The 21,051-nt window shown below is 32.0% G+C and overlaps 1 pseudogene; it reads right to left on the bottom strand.

The window, feature by feature from the left end:
* Positions 1-7,981: 7,981 nt before the first annotated feature.
* Positions 7,982-8,100, bottom strand: LOC120616319 (uncharacterized; annotated as a pseudogene).
* Between the last annotated feature and the right edge of the window lie 12,951 nt (positions 8,101-21,051).

Here is a 21,051-nt window from a genome sequence, read left to right as displayed (position 1 = left end):
TAATATTAAAAGTGATCTTAACTTTCAAATCGACATTAAAAATTGTGTCTTAACCCCATCCCCAACACCGACACACATGGAAGAGCTGATCGATTATTAAATAATTTTAGCTGAATTAATGAGTTTCAAATTTGAGAAAAGTTACCTTTTATTTTGAGGAAGGAATCTGTAAGAATTTATGTAGGATACAAACTAACTGATCTATAATATCAACACTATCAGTTCTTTTTTAAATGCATACATTAGGAATTTTCTTCTTAATTGATTGGCCAATAAATGTTGAAATGTTCTATTTAGAGATAGTAGCAAAACAAATATTGACAAAATATGAATAAAACCATTTAAAGTAGACCTACATATGGATGGAAAGATGTTTTTCCTTGCTTTGTGAGCTAATATTTTCATATTTGGTGATGTGTTACTTGCATATGCTTAATGGGAGTGGTCTTCTTAAAAACAATTTTATAAAAAGTATCAAAATAGGAAAATACTACAGTCATGGGAAATTTTTTGAAAATAGAACGAGATAAATTATGGATGTAGGTGACAGATATCTGTGTGTCTCTGGGAAAGGAAACACAACTAATCTGTAATTGATAGCAAAAAAACATCGACAAAGTCAGGGACAATTTGTGTGGAGACCAGAATGCATTATTTAGATCTTTTAATGGTTTATTCATGTTTTTCTTCATGTGATTTTTGGAAGCTGCCAAAAAAAAAAATTAATGATTCCCATGAAAGGCTATTTTTCCTCTTTTCTCCCCTGCCTCTCCACCTCATCTTCCTTTCCAGGTAGTGTGCTTGGCATATAGTCCCAGCCCTTGATAACGGTGGGAATGTGAGGAGGAGTGGCTTAATTATAATACCAGATAAATGTTTTTATAAAGCACAGAGGGAGAGTAATTAGTCTTTTCTTTAAGAAGTCAAAAAATGCTTCAGTGAAGAGGTGATCAAGTTTACTCAACCGCAGGCTTTAAATTAATAGCAATCAAAATACTTTGTACTCTCATACTCCATTGCCTTCCTCTCTCTCCCTCTCTCTTTCTCTTCTATTTATGAGATCTTCATGGAAGCAAACGATACATTGTTCAAGGACATGCTTATGGTTTGTGATGGGACCAGAACCTGGCACCAGGTTGCCCAAACTTAGTTCAGCAGCAGCAATGTTGGCTTATCACAGGGAAAAAAGAGTGTTATATGCGCTATTTAACTTAAAACTAAAAAGTTTTCAATAAGAAGCAATTAGTTAGGAATGATTAGGTAATATGCATTTTTAAACACAAAATGAATATGTGAAAAGAAATGATGTTATTTCAAGCTCATTGTATTTTCCATTTAACAAGGTGTTTTTCTTGTATGTAGGTGATATTTGTTTACTAGTAGGAGATGCACTCCTATTGAGCAAGATGTCAGAAAATCATTATCCTAGCAGCTGGAAATTCACTTGAATTGGAGTTTGTCCAGAGAAAATAATATGCTAAATAATGACCCAATCTTTTCCACATAAATGTGGTATAATCGCATAACAAAATGATTATTTCCTATATTATGATTAAGAAAAAATATGAATTCTATAACTGCAGTGAATGAATTAATCTAATGTAATGATTTTGTTTTTAGGGATAAAGAATGGTGATGTATATCATTTGTTTTTCGTTAGTAAAAAAATAGTATATTTTACTAATATTTTTACTAATACTATATTTTTATGATATTTTTACTAATTTATGAGTAAAACTATATTTAAACTAAAAAAAAGTTTAGGAAAGTATATGATATAGTAGTTAATTCAGTTATAACATATGAAACAAACCCAACACAATCTATTTAGGCCAATGTCGAAATGTATCATATATCATTCACAACAGCTATTCATGCAATAACACATTGACAGTGGTAACCACTCACAATAGCCTAAAATTGTTGCAAGTTTTTGATTACTTGATAAAAATATTTAATATCTTTATGATTATTATACATCACATAAGAAAGTGAATTAAAAGGAAAATATTCTGTTGAATTTAGAGTATATTATACAGTATTTTATGAGAACAGAGAAAATTGAAGAAGCCCAGAAATCTCAATTTTATTATTGTTTTATTATATTTTTTAATAGAATCAGGTGTGTGTGTATATGTTGTGATACGTGATGTGAACTCAATTGTGTAGGAAATATTTTCTGACTCTACAAAAAAACTGTTCCCTTTCGCGTCTTCTTTTCCTCTCTCATTTCCTAATAACTTCCTTTCTAATATTCATTACTTTGGTTTAAGCGGGATATTTTGAGATATACCTATCGTATCTGCCCTCCTCTTCCCCGCTTCTTGGTTCAGCAATTGTCTCGGTCAGTCTCTAATTACAGTTGCTGAAGCTATGAGTCCCAGACTCACACAGATACCGCGGGATTGATGTGTAATGTCTTCTGCAGTAATGGAATGACAACACACTTATCACTGAATGGGAGCTGGTCTTAGTAAAGTACAAACTCCTTTGTGGCACTAGTTCTCATAATCTACTGCCAAGGGCAGTGACGTGGTGATTGTTTTGAGCATCTGTTCCCTAAGTCTCCACAGAGAGAAATCTGCTTGGTCATAAGTAGCTAAGAAAACTGTGTCTTGTTGAGTTTATAACTTGGAACCACAGATACTTACTCATCCTTCCCTTAATTCCTCCTTCCAAGCTTAACAGTTTCTCTTGTAAATGTCCGAAGTTAATAATTACACAGATTTTTTCATTGACAGTGAAACACATCTCCTATTCTCATATGGATGTCTACTGCAAATGCATCAAATGTGTCATCATTACTCTCTTTAAGAGTGAAGCAATTTTTAATGCCTTACATTTGATTTCTTTCCTTTTGAAGAAAACTTTATATCTACCACAATACGGCATGGTTAAAAAAATTGAAAAATCAATTAAAATCAATTGTGCATTCTGATAAAAGTAAAAACAATCAAATATTTTGTCATTTTACATACAAATGCATTTGAGATTTTCAAGTAGTTACTTAAGACTTGAACAGGAAGAAGGCAATCAAAAAGAGAAGAACAATTAAACAAAAACTCATTTTTTTCCCCTAACTCACAGTGTTATTGTCTAGGACCAGAAAGTAGGTTAAATATAAGTTTCTTGATGAAGGACATTGTATTTTCATTCTTTCGTGTATTTATTCAATAAAATGCATTAAAGATGTTTTAGGTATCAGTAACTGTATTCTGGGCTACTGATAATAAGTATGGGAAACCTTTGTCATTGTTCTGAAAAGAACAGGATAAACGTAATAGCCAATATTCAATGAATATTTAGTACTCTTAAGGGACTTACATATATTAACTCATTTATTCTTCACGAGAACCCCACAGGTTATTGATGAGGAAACTTACCCTTGTCACATAGAAGAGTCAAAGCCAGGATTCCAAACCACGTAGTTTGATGGTTCCAACTATTTAACTTACTGAAACTAGGCACAATCTCACTTGAAATCTGAAAGCCTCCATTGTAGAAGAGGTAATAAAATGTATATAAATATCCAAAAGTTCAATCTAGGTTAGGACTCACCTAAAAAGTTCTCGAAATAGTCTTATTTAATTCTCACAATAACCTTAGGAAGTAAATAGGATAACTATCTTATAAATTGGAAAAATAAAGCCCAGAGGGATTAAATAGTTTTCCCTCATGTGTAGTTACTCAGTGGCAATCCAGTCTTTGAAAATAAGGAGCCTATCTATGGAGTAATCCTTATAAATTATTAGTAACGCAAATAACTTGTCACTAGTAGCCAATCATATGCTTCATTTCTTCTTGCTGACACTATAATGCTAAATGCATTCCTTAATCCATTTCCAATGACGTGTTTAAATTTACCTCCAAATCTATTGTCAGACAGCTAACCCCACAATAGGATCATCCTTCCTCATTCTTAAGTACTGCACAAGAGAAAAAGGACTTGAACTTTCAAAAGAACAAAATGCCAAATGGAAATTCTCTTTTCCTCTGAACTCAGTTCATAGTCTCCTACCCTCTTCCTATGTAACAACCTATTTTAAACCCTATAATTAGATTTTTCAATTCTCAGTCCCTTAGAAAATCTGACCCTTTTTCGCAAGGGAAAAATATGCCTACCTTCTTACCTAGCATACCGCAGCAATACAGATGGGAGTCAGAATCAAAACATGGTTGTCCCCCATGGAGGCACAGTTGTTTCAGATGACAGTGGAGATGTGAATGGGACTGTAAGCTCGATAGTGGAGCAGAAGTTCGGTGCTCTCTAACAACTTTATTTAGCGATTCCCTTCTATAATTATTGAAGCACCACGTCCACCTACTCAACTGATCATTAATTATCCCTACAGTTAATAAAAGCTCCTTTTTTTCTGAACTAATGTATTGGCTTCGAATTCTGCAGTGTCACTATTTAATTTTCATTGTCAATTGCAAATGTTGAAAATAAATACCATCGCCTGTTATTTAAACAAATCAGACTGTTGGACTTTTGGGGGCAGTGATTAACAAGCAGATGGTAGATAATCATTTTTCTTCTCACGATTCTACATGGACGAACTTTGCAAACTCTGACCTTACCTCCTCTATTTCCATAGGCCTCACTGGACACAAGCCGGGAGAAGCAGTTTTCTTTCAAATTTATGAACCAGGAACAATTCATTCACATATTTAATCCTTCTTCAGGCTTCCGGATTCATCAGAATCAGGAAGTCCCCAAGGTCTCCGCACCTACCGCAGGACCGTCCCTCTTAGAAGACTCCTGCGTGAGTCTCCCCAACAGGCCCCATTACAGAGCTAAGAAAATCTGTCTTGATTCTAGGATTCCAGTTTAAAGAAGTCTTTTTCAGTTGATCGCAATGAACGCCTGCGGAGAATAAAACTCTGCTTTTCCTTATGTCCCCTGAGATCTTGGGAGAATTCAGAGCCTCCGGCGCATCCTCTAAAATTTAAACTCAATACACATTTCTGAAGTTTCAGATAAATTAAGTGATTTAATATTAGAACATTTGTTTGCAATCATGATATCATAGCCATTAACTAGCTCTATAACTTTGGTGACATCACTGACTGTCTCTGACATCAGTCTACTTATCTGTATGATGAAAGAACCAAAGATTGCTACTAAAGTTACAGTATAGATCATGTCTCATTACTAAAGTTTACTTTAAATCTAACATTATTATTCATATCTTAACAATCCATCAAGTATTTTATAGATTCATCCCATCCTTTATTGCCATAATTCTAACTGTGTCTTAATAGTCACTAGTTCTAGCTTTTTCTGATTCCAATCTGTTATTCACAGTGAGGTAAGAAATATTTCTGTCAGGCAATTCTGATCATGTCATTTTCCCTCAAAATAGCCTTTAGGTTATAGGTATAAATCTTAATCTCCAAATGTAATCAATCTCTAAATTCCTTATTAATCAATGTCTGATTACATGCACACATACTGAACTGCTTTGCATTGCTCAACAATTACATCGCATCTTCGTTCCTGCTCAGGGTCTTTGAGAAGGATTCTGATTATATTCAGAATGTTTTTGCTCTTCATTCTTTGTTTGCTGACTCTTACAATTCCTTCAGGATTCAGCTGAATGATTATTTCCTGTTGGGAGTAACTTCTCTAAAATCTTTCATCCAAGTTAGCGCTCAGTAACTTTGTTATCTTTTCGTATAGTACTTTATTTTTCACTTCGATTGCTACCATTATTTGTATTCTTATTTTTTTCCTTCCAGTTATATTGAGATAAAATTGATATACAACACTGTATAAGTTTAAGGTATGTAGCATAATTACTTGGCATACACATGTTGTGAAATGGTTACAACAATAAGTTTAATTAACACGCATCATCTCATATAGTTATAAAAAGTAGTTTTCCCTTGTGATGAAAATTTTTAGGATCTAAACTCTTGGCAACTTTCAAATGGACCACACAACAGTGTTAACCATAGTTGTCACGTTTACAGGACATCCCAAGGACTCACCAGGACTTGTTTATCGTATAATTGAAAGTCTGTACCTTTTGACTCACTTCACCCAATTTCTCCACCACCTACCCCAGTCAACCTTTGGCAACCATAAATCTGATCTTTTTTATATGCACTTATTTTTTTTAAGATTCCACATATGAGATCACATCTTATCTTTCTCTCTCTGAATTATTTTACTTATCATAATGCCTTCAGGTCCATCCATGTTATTGCAAATGACAGGATGTCCTTCTTTTTTATGGCCAAATAATATCCCATTGCATATATGTACCACATTTTCTTTATTCATTCATCTGTTGATGAACACTTAGCCTGGCTGCTGTAAATAATGCTGCAATGAATATGGGGTACAGATAACTCTAAGACCTGAAACCATAAAATAGAAGAAAACAGGAAAAAGCTTCTTAATATGGGTCTTGGCAGTAATTTTTTGGATATAATGCCTAATGCACAAGCAACAAAATCAACAAGCAGGACTACATCAAACTAAAATTAGCTCTACACAGCAAAAGAAAAAACAAAATAAAAAGACAATTTATGTAATGGGAGAAAATATATGCAAATCATGTGTCTGATAAGGGGTAATATCCTAATTGTATAAAGAATTCATACAATTCAATAACAAAAATAATGATAATCCATAAAAAATGGGAAAAATACCTGAATAGACATTTTTAAAAGAAAATATTGAAATGTGTTCACATAATACTTTAAACTTAGCTCAGTCAAAATATTAACCTTTTTTAGTTTTTTAGTTACTATCTAAACACAAAATGTAAGTTTTGTAAAGCAAGATATTGAATCTTATTTGACTATTAATCTCATTGCATTAGCATTATTGTCTAACTCATAAAAATGCATACATAAATGATTCTTGAATAAATTCTCAATGGCTTTGTCAATATACTAAGTATTTCTTAAGTTATATAATTTGCAAATAATCCCAGTTATTATTATGAACATCATTTTTTGGCCAGCCATGGAAGTAATTTACATATAGAATCTAATCTAATCACCTCAATCATTTTTGCAAGTATGTTCTATCATTACACTAATTTTACAAATTAAAACACACACACACACACACACGCATAAGGAGATCATTTAAGTTGCCTGGGTGACATGGTTAGTAATGAGTAGATCCCAAATTCTGAACTCAAGAAACAACTATCTGTTTGGTTGGTTTACTAAAAATAATAAAACAACAAACAAATATTTTTTTTTTTCGGATGGCCCAAATTACATTTGCAAAATGTGTTTCTAAGAACTTCTACAGTAAAACTTAAAACTTACATAATTAACCACTGAGACCAAAAAAAAAAAAAAAATCATGGGTGGAAAATTAGCCTCACCAAGGACTCAATGCACATGGTAACGTCATCTCCCTGACCAAAATAGCTTCGGGATAAGTAGCACAACGTTGCTGGTACAACTAACGGGTCCAAGTGCAATTTACTTTTTGATTCTCAGCAGTAAATCCTACAATAGTTCATCCAATACAACAGTAAAGCAGACTCCCATGAAGTCAACACATTTGAAAGGACTCGTCTTTTAGTAAAGAGATCGATCTGGTTATAGCCAAACTCACATTCCTTTCTTAAAATAATTTATGTTATTCTAAAAACAACTAAGTTATTTTTAAATGTTAACTCATAAGTGATCAACTGCTGCCATTGCAGTAAAATTTATTTCCTCAGCCAATAGAGAGCATATTGAAGGAAAAAGTTGGAATATTAATTCATCTATAATATTGAATTCCATACACCATGATTGACATAGTAATCTTGTTTTTAAGATTAGAAAAAATTAAGGAAATTTTCATTTTTGAGAAAATATAGTAATTTGTATTTGTGTGATCACTATATAGGGTTTTTTGTTTGTTTTTTTGTTTGTTTGTTTGTTTTAGGCGAGGCAACCCTTGTTTGACCCCACAGATTGCAAGGACCTTGTCAGCTTACAATCCCTTACTTTTTAGTTTTTACACCTACAGCACCTGGTCCTCCTAGGTGGTCCCCCATCCAAGTACTAACCAGGCCCGACCCTGCTTAGCTTCCCAGATCAGACAGGATCAGGCTTGTTCAGGATGACATGGCCGTAGACTTATATGTAGGTTTTTAAAAATATATATCTTGAATAATGTTTCCACCTTAAAGAAGTGTTTTTTGCTTGTTTGTTTGTTTGCTGGCAATGGTTTCTGAATGGTTCAAGCATAAGCAAGCACGAGGGATTTTCATGGTTTAGATCCAAAACTGAAAGTGGGCATTGTGTGTTAAATTTTTCCATGTAACTAATTTTGAATCAAAGGAGGCTCTCTAGAAGTCTGGTGGGGTGCTATGCTACTATCATTTTTTAGCCACTATGATTTAATTGAAAGAATGAGAACCTTGAGGTCAAATACATAGGACTTTGACTCTTTCCACTACTTACTGTTGGTGTGAATTCAGTCAAATTACTTCTGTGCTCATAGCCTCACTTCATCCTTGGGAAAAGAATAAAATACTTAACATTGGAACTGGTGTTTTTGAAAAATATAATACATGAATAGGCCAAATAAATGAAAGAGGTTTTCAAATGTTGGCCTTTTACCAGTAGGTTAGGATCTTTAAATTCACTGGATTCAATTCTTTCAATTTGTGTATGATTTGGTAGGAGATAGAAGATACTGATTTAAGAATTGCTTGTTATAGCTCATATCGTGATGAAATCATTAGCTCGGGATTTATGTTTTTCAATTCTGATTCCTCACCTATGTAATGTTGCTAATAACTTTCATTTGATTACTGTAATAATATATGTTAATGTGAATTGCACAGGTAAATAAACAGTAAATAACATACATAAATTTTATTTCATTGGAATTTAAATAATTGTTTGATTTTAATTAAAACAATGGCAAAGTGATAAAAATGATTCGTGCAAAAAGTATTGTCATTCATGCTGAATAACACCTCCAGTTAAAATCATTTATTTGACACCTGAACCCAATGAGTTGGTTTTACTTGGCAAAAATTATGGTCGAATTTCTTTCTAGGCTAGAACCTCATTTTATCTTTACCCTTCATTATTGGTATACTTTTCACATTATTATAAAGGTCAGCAGAACCCACAGAGTAAAAAGGAAATTAATGGATTTCAAATCAGGGAAAAAAAAAAGAAACTGAACTTTACTCAGAATTCTGCGGTGGCCCTCTTCACTACAGTGTTTCAGGGAAGAACTCGCCAGTGAAATTTGCAGAAGAACTTATGTAAATAGGGTAAAGTGCTTTTATGAAGTGAGTTTTAAACATTAGTTCTCTCTTCTCTCTGGTTTAGTATATTGAGATAATAATTGTTAATTCTCCCGCTATTTGTCACTCACATATAACTATCTCATATCATATGCATATTCTACATAAATATTTATCTTTATGTCTAGTTATTCATTCATAAATAAACAGACACATAGAGACACATATATTTGGCCCATATAAAATATATTACATATAAATACATATGAAAAGATATTTTTGTTTCTATTATTTGTTTCTCTTAGGGGAAAATGACACTTCTTAGCCTTGCCTCATGTTGACATGTCTTAGTGTCCAGTGAAAGTAAAGTATGTCTCTAACCACAACTGTTATTTTGACAAGAATATCATTTAATTATGAAATGTCGATCAATTCTGATGTCTTTTCTCATTGCCCAATTTGACTTTCTTTTAGGATTCTTAGCTGTGTTGTATACCACCCTGCTCCTCTTTCCCACAGTCTTTCTATTTTCATATCAATATTATTGCTTAAAGTACAGTCTATTATCAGTGTTGATTTCTTGTATTCACCCTTTGGTTTTAAGTCGGAGTCACATTTCTCTAAGAGAAACACTCATGGAAAATGTAATTTAAAATGCACATATGCCCATTGTTTCTTTCTAAAAATGTGACATACTAAAGAAGTATCAAAATGGAAAAGTAGGCTCTGACTAAATACAAATATAACATTTATTTTCTATAAAACAGCTGCAGAATTGTCAATACTTTATTACTATGAACCTCAAAGCTTTTATAGTATAAATTTAATGAGAATCTTATGTTTAAAACCAAAACATGTATTTCGGAAAACATTTTTTTTTTTCAGTGTAACTGTAATATCATTAAATAAGTTAAAATAAAATATCTGGAACTATTGTTCAATAAGTAGACTTTAGTTAGTTTTCACGTTTTTTCCTAGCATTAAAAAAACTCAATCTATATCAACATACGTAGGTCGAATGTAGATTCCATATAAAATTTTTAAATATAATTTAATATGAGTTAGGTATTACTTGGCACTTTAATCTTATTTTAAGTAAATCGACACATGTAAATTTACTTGTACTGTGTGCAGTTCGTTATTTTTAGAAACATAAGTTACATTGAATAGTCTAAGGGAATAAAAGCTTAATTTGTTTACTGCTACTACTTATTTTTGAAAAGCATAAGTGTGATTTCAATGGACATAATTAAAATATAAATTTACTCCCATGGCTCTTTTTAAAAATCATTTATATCCTTACACTAATTCAAAGTTTATGTTGAAATACCAATTTTTTCATCATTAGCACTTTATTGCTACATATATTCCTAATGTTGGTCAGTGAGATGGATGAAAACGTCTTCTCTAAATGTGTCTTTGGTTCACTGTCTGAGCTTTAATATCTCTAGGAACACACATATACACATGCTTCTGATCTTTATGTAACAGGTGAGAGGAGAGAATACATATTTTTTCTCTTTAAAATGTTTAAAAATTCTTCAGTAGTTACTACATTTGACAGAATATTAGCAAAAAACTACTGAATTACATTGTATAGTCAAGATTTTAACAAAAAGAATCTTATAGACACTAGTTAATATTTAAAAATATATCAGAAACAACGATAACTTGCGGGGAATTGTGATTGCGGGTCCAAAAAAAAATTAAATCCACTTTACATTACCCCCCATTCCCTCTAAATTCTCAAATTAGCTTTACAGTAATGTTGTTTTGCTACCAACCCTTACAATTTTAGGGTCGCTTTTTTTTGTTTGTTTGTTTAACCACACCACAATTCTAAGATGGACTGGGCAGTCTTACATTGCTATGTTATTCTTTGGATAATCATTAAAGCTTCTAATTTGCTTACGATACTTCAGCTAAATTAAATAATTTGGGGAATAAGCTGGCAGGATGGTCTCCTCATTAACTGTTGCTAAGTGATGTGATTAGTGAGTCTCAACTCAGTCTTTATGTCAGCATTCATTATCCTATTTCTTCATGAATGATTCCAGTTTATTTATACCCACACACTGGCATCACTATTATTTTGCAATGGGCAAACTCTCACAATCAGAGCCACAAATATTTAGGTATATTGAAGATAAAATACCTTTTAGGATTTTGGAGTGAATATTAATTAGAGGAATCATTTATAATTCATGAAAGGAAAAAATACCCAGTTTCACAAATAGTGTATTTTATTTTACTTATTTTATATTTCAGTTTATTTTATCGGCATTATATTTTCTTTACATTGTCAAAATATTATTTTTATGTCTCCTAAATTTATGAGATATAAAGTAAATAATATTGATTAGCTAGATTTTATAATTAAGACACAAATGATTTTAAATTAATCTACGTATTTATATTTTAGAAATTTTTCATTTCAAATGAAGTATTTATACCTCTTCTCTTCTGTAGGTCTCTTAAAAAACAAAATACTGTTACATTAGAGAAAGTTTTAGTCTTTGGTTTAGTAGCATCCTTAAGAGCACAGGTATATATCTGATTTTTTTGACAAATATATAAATTCATAATCATCCATAATAAAAAAGAATACAAAACAAAAATGAGACTTTAATATTATTTTTTTCAATTTCCAAATAGTCTAATCCATACATGTACATGCACACTTTCGTTTTGTTTTGATGTTGATTTTTCTCTCTCCACTACAACTCACCTACAATTATGCACAAGAGTTTAATTATAATATAAACACAGTAAATTGGTTGCTCATGTAAATCTGTGGTCATACTGCGTATGCTAATTTTGAAAATACCATAAAATACATAAATATAAATTTTTTTATAAATCAAGGTATCATTGACTTTAATTTGGATGAACTCCCCTAGTGGATAAAAGTCAGATAACATATGAAAATTATCTGCTGGAAAAAATCTGATTGCTAAAAGCTATTTTTAAAAAAAATGCCCTGTGTGGGGGTGGGAGTGAGTTTAGAATCATAAAACAATTACCTAAAAAGAGAAGAAAAGTTAGAGAGACGAAGCTTGCATTTACAGCCACTCTGCTGCTGTTCACTGTTCTGGAGAGATTTCTGAGTAGCTGGAGAGCTAAGCACATTTTTGCTGGGCCAGGAGCCACATTAGAGACCAGAAGCAAAATAAGCTGTCTTGGGAGTGAAACAACATAATCTTAGGCTATATAATTTTATATGCCATTTACCATACTAAATCCATAACTTACAAAACTTAATGGTCATGAATGAAAACAAAATAATTACAAAACAAAAAACAATAGACAATAGAGACAAGTACCCAGGATATTCTGGTGATGAATTATTATGTATAAATTGTGAAATAACTAAGCTTACTATACTTGAGATGAAGACAAGATCACAATGTTTATACAAATCTATAAACTATAAAAATAAACATTGATATTTCATAATTAAAAAGTAAATAAATTAAGATCTCAAAGGATGGTGTAATAGCAGATTAAACAAGTTAAGAGAGAATTAATGATTTGAAATGTCAAAGAAAATGTACCAAATGAACCATAGAGAAATGAAGACATATTGAAAAAGAAAGTAAAAAAAATAGAGATATAATTAGAAGACCTGAAATCCCTAAGGTAGATGAGAGAAGAAGCAATTTTTGAATAGGTAGTGACTGATAAATATCCAAAGTAGGAAACAGACAATAAGCAACACATTCAGGAAGCTCTTATAATCTCGAAACAAAAAGAAAATAGAAATTCATACCTTGGTGCCCATAGTAAAACTATTAAATTCAAAAAGTTAAAGATTAGATTTCGAAAACAACCAGATTAAAATAAAAATTACCTTCAAAACAACAAGAGTTAATGTGAAATATCACTCCTTAAGCAACCAATGAAAGAAATTAATGCCAATTTACAACTCTCTCCTAATAAAAATTTTCTTCAAAAATGAAAGGGGAAAAAAATTCAGACAATCAAGTTTTTGAATGTGTCACTTACAAAAACAAATAAAAAAAACATTCAAAGATGTTCTTCAGACAAAAGGAAAAAAAAAAATCCCAGATGGCATTTTGGAGATATAGAAGGAAATGAACAGCTGTAGAAAGTAAATATGTGGGTAAATTTAAAAGAATTTTGACTATGTTAAAATACCATATTTTGGGTTTAAAATAAACATTGAATTTCGGTTCATTAGAATAGTATCACATAATCAAGAGGAGAGTAAATAGCAATAAATCCAGGTTATATTAGATTTTGATAAAGTAGAAGTGGATATTTTTATTTCTTGTTAACAATTTAAAGGATGGAAGAAGTATATGATTATCACGATAGAAACAATTTTTAAAAATGAGATAAAATTATTAAAATGAGAGTAGAAAAAGAAAGAATAAGAAACAAAGGTTGGGAAAAATGGAAACAAGATCTTAAGACATTATTTGAAACAGAATATCAATTTAATATTAAATGTAAATGGGTTATAGGTTACACTAGAATATAAAGATTATTATACTGACTTAACACTACTTTAACAACTTGATTGTTTCAAGTTTAAGTGGAAAAGGTAAGTCATAAGTGTACAGAACTAGCCGGCAAATTTAGTTCCAGGAAGGAAGGAAAGGCAGTCTATGATTTTATCTGAGGTGATATTCTTACTCTTTTCTTCTGGTAGTGGACTTAGTATTATATTTCCTTTTCCAAAACTCATGGACTTTATGAGAATATAGTCTCTATGAGAATATAACTCACTGTTATAAATTAGCAGGATGAGATTCCCAAAATGTTAGGTGCATTCTGAGATAGTCCAGCTTAAAGAAGAGTTTATGGCATGTATGCAAATTTATATTGGAGCGCACTGAGAGTGCCTTAAAAAGCAATATAATGAAAAAAGAATGTATGGTTGCAGCTCAAACTAAAATGCAATAAAGGTTTTTAAGAATGTGGATTCAGGCCCAGCCATCTATGAGCTTACCAGCTAAAGTCACAAGGACAGAAACATCATATTCTTGGTTTACATATGCCAACAAAGGGGTTTCTCACATGTTTGATACTGTCATTGCCTGCTCTGGATTACAGAGGGAATACCAGCAGAGTATTTATTTATTTTATGAGATCTAACGAAACTTCTAAATGAATCTGTAAAGCCAGCTAGTTGGAAATAGAGAGGATAATATAGGTATGGTAGGAAAAGTTTACACTATAAAGATACTGTGGTGTAGAAATACTTCTGTTACCCAATCACAAATTTGTCAAATATTCAAAGCTATCGAATGACTTATGAATTCACATCACTTTCAGTTACCATGAATAGTGTGCCTTTATTTTGCAGTTATAATTTATTTCTATGCTCAACTGTGTCAGTTTTTAATCAAACGTATTCTCATATATACCTTTTAACTTTTATTTGTGTACCACATACATTAGGTTGATAGATTTTGAAGGATCTCTCTCTCAACCATAAAAACAACTTCTATGGCATAAGGCATTGTCATGACGAACAGTGTTAGTGCTTGTTAATTAACAAATATATATGGATTATTTTTATTAATGTGTTTGCTATTATTGAACCTAATAAGCAATGGTGTGACTGAGGTTAGTTGGTGGAATGTTGCAGATGGCAGTGGAAAAATATCACATGAAGTAGTCTAGAAAAATTCAGAGTATAGGTATTTTACAGTTGGGATAATTGAACACTTTGAGAGCAAAGGATAAAAAGTAGGATGTAAAGAGCATGAGAAAGAAAACAAAAGATTGTGCACTGACATAAACATATAACTTTGATCTGTCTTGTGATATTTTCTAATGGTCTGTACTTTAAAAGTAGACCATATTGAATATACTGTATGTTTAGATATCATTTTATAAAGAGAACATTTATTGTCTAACTTTTAAAATAATTTTGTAATTTTGGAATTATACTTTTGAACTTAGTTACATTTGAAGTAGATGTGTGTATATATATATATATACGCACATATATATGCATACGTGTGTGTATATATATATATATATATATATATATATATATACACACATTTGAAGTAGATCATATATATGTTTTTAATTGGATTATTATTTTTAGAAATCATTGCTTTTCCAGGGCTAGTGTTACCTGAAGAATGCAAAAAACTAAATAATTATGTGCCTAATAGACTACAAGACAAAAGATTAGAATAAGATACTTTAATTGAAAGTAAAGACTTAAAATTTTTTGAAAACCATTGTAACCAGACGTTAAAGAAAACTTAGACTGCTCTTATCTCAACAGACTGCCAGAAGCTATTTTCCTCACACTAGCTAAAGACAGACCAATTAAGAAAATGCAAAACACTTTGATGTTAGATAAAGAAAATGACACTTCAGATCTATGATAAACACCTTTGGAGATAATGTTATTCAAATTTGAGGTTTCTGGAAAAGGAACCATTTGTTCCATGGGCACAGTAACAAAAACACTCCACTACTACCAAATTAATTTCCGCAGAGAAGGTCTCGTCCCCGCTGATCCATTCTGTCCTTCACATCTTATCGATTTACCTGTGGAAAGAGGAATGATATGAAGATAAGCCCTTATCTCGAAATATATCATGGAAGTGTAGGAGAGAGGCTAAATGCAGAATGAAAACTATGGAACAAAATCATCAATCTTGTGTATGTTTGGATTAGTGGAGATGGCAGATAATCACGTCTGGAGGAAGAGAGTTGCCAATGGATGTCAAGGAAGTAGTTTTAAGAAGAAAAAAACAGTTCAGACTATCTGGGTGATGGGGAGAAATAAGCAATTATTTGTAAACTATTAATTATCTGGGACTTCCTATTCCCATTTTATGGTACTTAAAACGATGACAATTTGCATCCATTTATATTGATTTTCTTTTTACCAATTAATTAATGAGTCTCGATGTGGTAAGACACTGCATTATTAATGGCATAAATATACTCCTGGTAGAAGATATACATAAATACATAACTTGTTTCTACTTTTCTAATTGTTCACCATAAATATATTTAAATTAATAATGTTAATAAAATCAGTGTCTTGTTCTTAAAACATTTTATGTATATGTACATATAATACTTTCCTATAGACTATAAAGACAATAATAAGTTTGGTTATTTTACATAAAAGGATGAAAGAAGCAACACTTTTTATTACTTATTTTAGTATGAATATGTCCCCGCAAATTTAGTTAACACTTTCTTAAAATCTAAGGAAGTCAGTGGCTAAATGTGTAAAACCTCTTAGGTATCTTTATGCTGAACATATATGTCCTTTATTGTCACTTAATTTATTTGCTATTTCCTTTATCTGATATTCATTAATCTGCAAGATTATTTTTCCTTGGCCAAGAGAATATCTGATAATTTTTGTTAACTTCAGTTGTGGAGCAGGATGATCATAGTTTGGACTGAGAATGATTTATTTTTCTAATTCTGCAGTATATGGCATTGTGTGATAAAGAAGTCTAATTGTGATGATTTTATTTGTATCATGTTTAAATATAATTCATTGGTCTTTTCCTATATCTCTGACTATTTATGTACCTATTACCATGGTTTTAAGACCTGGAGGATACATAACTTTTCTCTTACATTTGTACGCATTTTATATCAGTGGTTACCTCTAGATCAAGTTATATACCCCGTTCTCTATAAGGGACTAAAACATTTAGGCAAGAACTGATCCTTTGCTTGTGAAGAACTGCGATTGGTATTTCACAAGTCGATATTTCCCCAGCTATAAAACTAAATATTAGAGATGCAGCATCTATTAGAGAAAAGTGAAGGAAAGCATCCTCACATATTCCCTCTAATATTAAGGCTGCCACAAATATTTGTTTGATTACACAGAAACACACCCACCCACACATATCAGTAGAATACCCAAGATTATTCATATGATTACATAATTTGTGGACCCAGTGAAAAATGAAAGGAAGGTCTTATTTGAATTTTTATTTCCTTGATTACTCATGAGATTAAGTCAGTTTTTATATTTGATTAATCATTTGTGTTCTGTAACTTGCCTGTTTATGTTCTTTGTACATTTTTATATTGAAATAGTCTTTATTTTTGATTTATGTAGGCTCAAAATATTATAAATACTGTTTGTCTCTTACATATATTACAAGTAATTCCCACTGTCATTTATCTTTTAATTGTGTTTTTTCTTTCTAGTACAAAGGTGTCATTTTCTGATTGTAAAAATTATGTGGTTATTAGTGTAGAAAATCTGGAAAATAAATGAAGCACAAAGTAAAAAAGAAAGAAAAAGAAAGGAAGAAAGAGAAAAGGAAGGAAAGAAGGAAGGAAAGAAGAAGGAAGGAAGGAAGGAAAGGAAAAAGAAAAATTAATAATTATTAATCATCTAGGAAAAATTAAAATAAAATATAACTCCATAAAGGCTCCATAATACATCAGGTCTGGATCTTTAACAATTATTATCTCAAAACCAACCTGCCTAAATTCCTAAACCTAAGTCAATTATTGACCCTAACTCTTCAAATCCCAAAATCATCAATTACCTCTTTCCTAAATTAATCCGCTCGACCAGAATCATGTATCTTTTAACACATACCCATTTAGCATGGAATGGATATGAGACTCTGAAAATGAGAGCTTAAAGTGGATCAGAGTTATACAAGTCCCCTCCGTAGAACTGTACTGGCATTATGCCATTGATTCTATAATTCAAACCCACCACCCTTTTATACTCAGGTTTGTGATACCTGGGCTGATACTCTACGACCCTCGTTCCTCCTTTGCCAGCTGCTCTATGTTAGACTTTGGCAATAGCGGGTGCTAGAGGGAGGCTACAAAGACGAGAGAGTTAGACAGGACCTCCTCCTTCCAGGTGGTTTCCTACTGATTTATTTCTGCTTAAGGTTCCTATGATTGCCGCACGGCCACACTTCTTCAATTCAGCAGAAGCAGTTTCCTTCCGTAGCAGTGAGGGAATACAATTTTCAATTTTTCCAACAGTTACAGAAATAGCTTCTGTAACCCCTTTTCGGAGATGGGGTCCTGACCCTTCAGGAACCCTGTTCCCTGCTCAGAGACATCAGCTCCAGCTTAGCACTGCCCTCAGAGGTACGAAGCCAAGTTCCAAAGGCCCTTCCTCTAAATGTCTAAGTTTTAATGATCAGCCTTTTCTCTTCTTTCTTTAATGCCAGAGGTAAGAGCTTCTGCCAGCATTGCAAGCTCTACCATAACTTAGTGTTTGCATTTTTGTCTCATAGCCTGTAACTTCCTTCTTATTAACAAAACATTAGCATAATGCATTTCTTCATTTAAATAATTCATGTGACTTCTTTCTCCCATTTGTTTCTAGAAGCCCATATTGATAAACATCACACCTTTCTCTTCAAATCACTTGAATTCTCCAGCCATTTTTCCTGTGCCATTCTTACTTGGCCAAGCTCTATTGTGGTTTTCGTGCTGATAAATGACTCTACCAATCTGTAATCGACTGCTGATTTTTTTCCTGTTTCTTTAACCATCGTCTTGAAAGCATGTAAAGCCACAGTAAACATTACATTTTATCATGCAGCATAGATTTTTTCTTTATCCTTTCTTTCACTGCCAGCACTGGCACTGCAATATCTTTTGTCAACATTATGAATTGAAACTCTTATCAAAACGCTCATAATTAATTGCAAGAAAAAGCAGCCGCGGTGAAGGAAGCATACAGAGAACACGTGGTCAGAAGACAATGCATGTTAGATAACCAGTGTATAAAAGAATAAAATGATTTCGGATGGTAATGGAATCAAGAATAACTTTAGCAAGTAGGTAGGCAACAAAATCAACCCTAAGTAAAAGTAAGGGCAGGAAGAGATTGGGGTGTTTTGCTGTTATATACACTTAACATTATATCGCTACTTTGGTTTTAGGTGCAGTAAAACTGGGGTTTTATAAGCAGGAAATTGAGCACAAGTTCTGTTGAAACTGTTGTGTGCGAGAGGTATATCGAGCCCTCAAGCAGAGATGTTTAATTTGGCATTTAAACATAGATTTCTGGACAGGGGTCAGAAATGATGATAAATGCATATATTCATTTCATCACTAGTTAACTGAGCATAGTTCTACCAAATGACTACAAATAGTATGTAATGTATTTCTCATACTGATTTCCAATGCCGTGCCTAAAAGAAACTGTTAGATTGGTTCTGCTCTCGGTGCAGCCTGAACTTGTCTCTCCTTGCCCGCACTTGCTGCTTTTCCTCTCAGGTATGCCATACTATTTTCATTGATATCAGCCTATTTGGGATTTTTGTTTCGTAGAGACAGACCACTGTTTTACTTGCATAAAGAACAAAAAAAATATCAATTTCTTCAAGTTGAATGATTACTAATAGTGTCACCGAAGAGGTATTTCTTCTTCTGATAATATATGATTTAAGTTTTTATTATTTGAGTTTTAGATTTTATTTCTTTTGTGAGATCAGCTCGGCTATGGAATAAGTATGTCTCATTTGTGCTTCTGGGTTTTCTCATGCTGAATTAAAGAGTAAGCTTATGAGCATATCCAGTGTATGAGAAAGCAACTTCCTGACTGAATCTTAACTGAAAATCAATTTATTATTGACCAGGAATATATGAAAATCACGATATCTGTTTCATTGTTTAAATTCCATGTACGCAGTGATCTTGTATTTTGCTATGGAATCACTGCACGTAGTAAAATGTGAGTTCTATTATCCACAGATCCAGGCCAAATAAGTCTCAGCAGTAGTTAAGCAAATTTACAAGGTGATAGTGAATTTGTAGAACTCATTCATCACTGAGAATGATCACAGTTCAAGCATTCAAATAGGCCATTCTACTTCCAGCTTCTGAAAAGAGGAAATTTGAAACAATTTCTTGACAATGTAGTAGAGCTAGTAGGCTCTTTGATTAAAAAAAGAAAAGGATGTGTTTCCTTAAAGCAGCTTCCATATAATACTTTTTCTTTATCCACTTTTTGTCAATTGAAATTCCTCTTAGTGGTAAGTTAAAAATTTTAAATCTTGGACCTAATCATGAAATACACACATGTACACATCTTAACCCCATCATGAAGACTTCCGTAGATGTTGATTTAATTATCATCCAATTTAAAGAACTTTCTTCCCACTTTTATTAATCAGAATTTTAATAATTGGCAATAGACAATAAACTTTATGTCTACTCTAACTTTCTTTAAAAATCAGGACAGTTTGAACACAGTTTGTCTGCATTTGAAAAATTGATTCACAGCTGCAAAAATGGACTTAATTGCCTAAGAATTCTTTACATTTGTCAAAACAATAAGGAAAGTAAAGAAAGCCATATAATATATAATGTGCTATGCTTACATTTATTTTAATTACTAAAGCTTATTAAAATAAATGTCAAAACACTATTAACTAGGATATCTCGTTTTATTTTAAAACCAAATAATTATAAATCAAATAGTTTATTGAGTGGAGCACATTGTAGTTTTCATACAGTAATATTTAGAGGCTACAGTAGGATGAGAATCTTTAGGTAAACATCCTTTCTCTGTGGGTGTGTGTAAAATATAAATAAAAATACTTTCATGCATTTCAGTGTAATGGATATAGAAGCTCTGATATTTATAGATCCCTGGGTATTATAGACACAGCACATTTGCATCTTTGGAACTTTTTAAAACTTTGCTCTTTATTTATAATAGTTTTGCAATGTGTTGACTTATTTCTTTCAGATTTTGAATGGCTGGTCCTTGAAATATTCTGTTGAAAATAATAGATGGCTTTCAAATCCCCAGGCTATCCTATCACAAGAATAGATAACCTCTCTTTCCTCTTAAATTGTTATT

The sequence above is a fragment of the Pteropus medius genome, unplaced genomic scaffold, assembly GCF_902729225.1.
Source record: "Pteropus medius unplaced genomic scaffold, Ma_sr-lr_union100, whole genome shotgun sequence".
Classification (NCBI taxonomy): Eukaryota; Metazoa; Chordata; class Mammalia; order Chiroptera; family Pteropodidae; genus Pteropus; species Pteropus medius.
The sequence above is the reverse complement of the archived record's forward strand: the minus strand, read 5'-3'. Positions and strand labels throughout refer to the sequence as shown.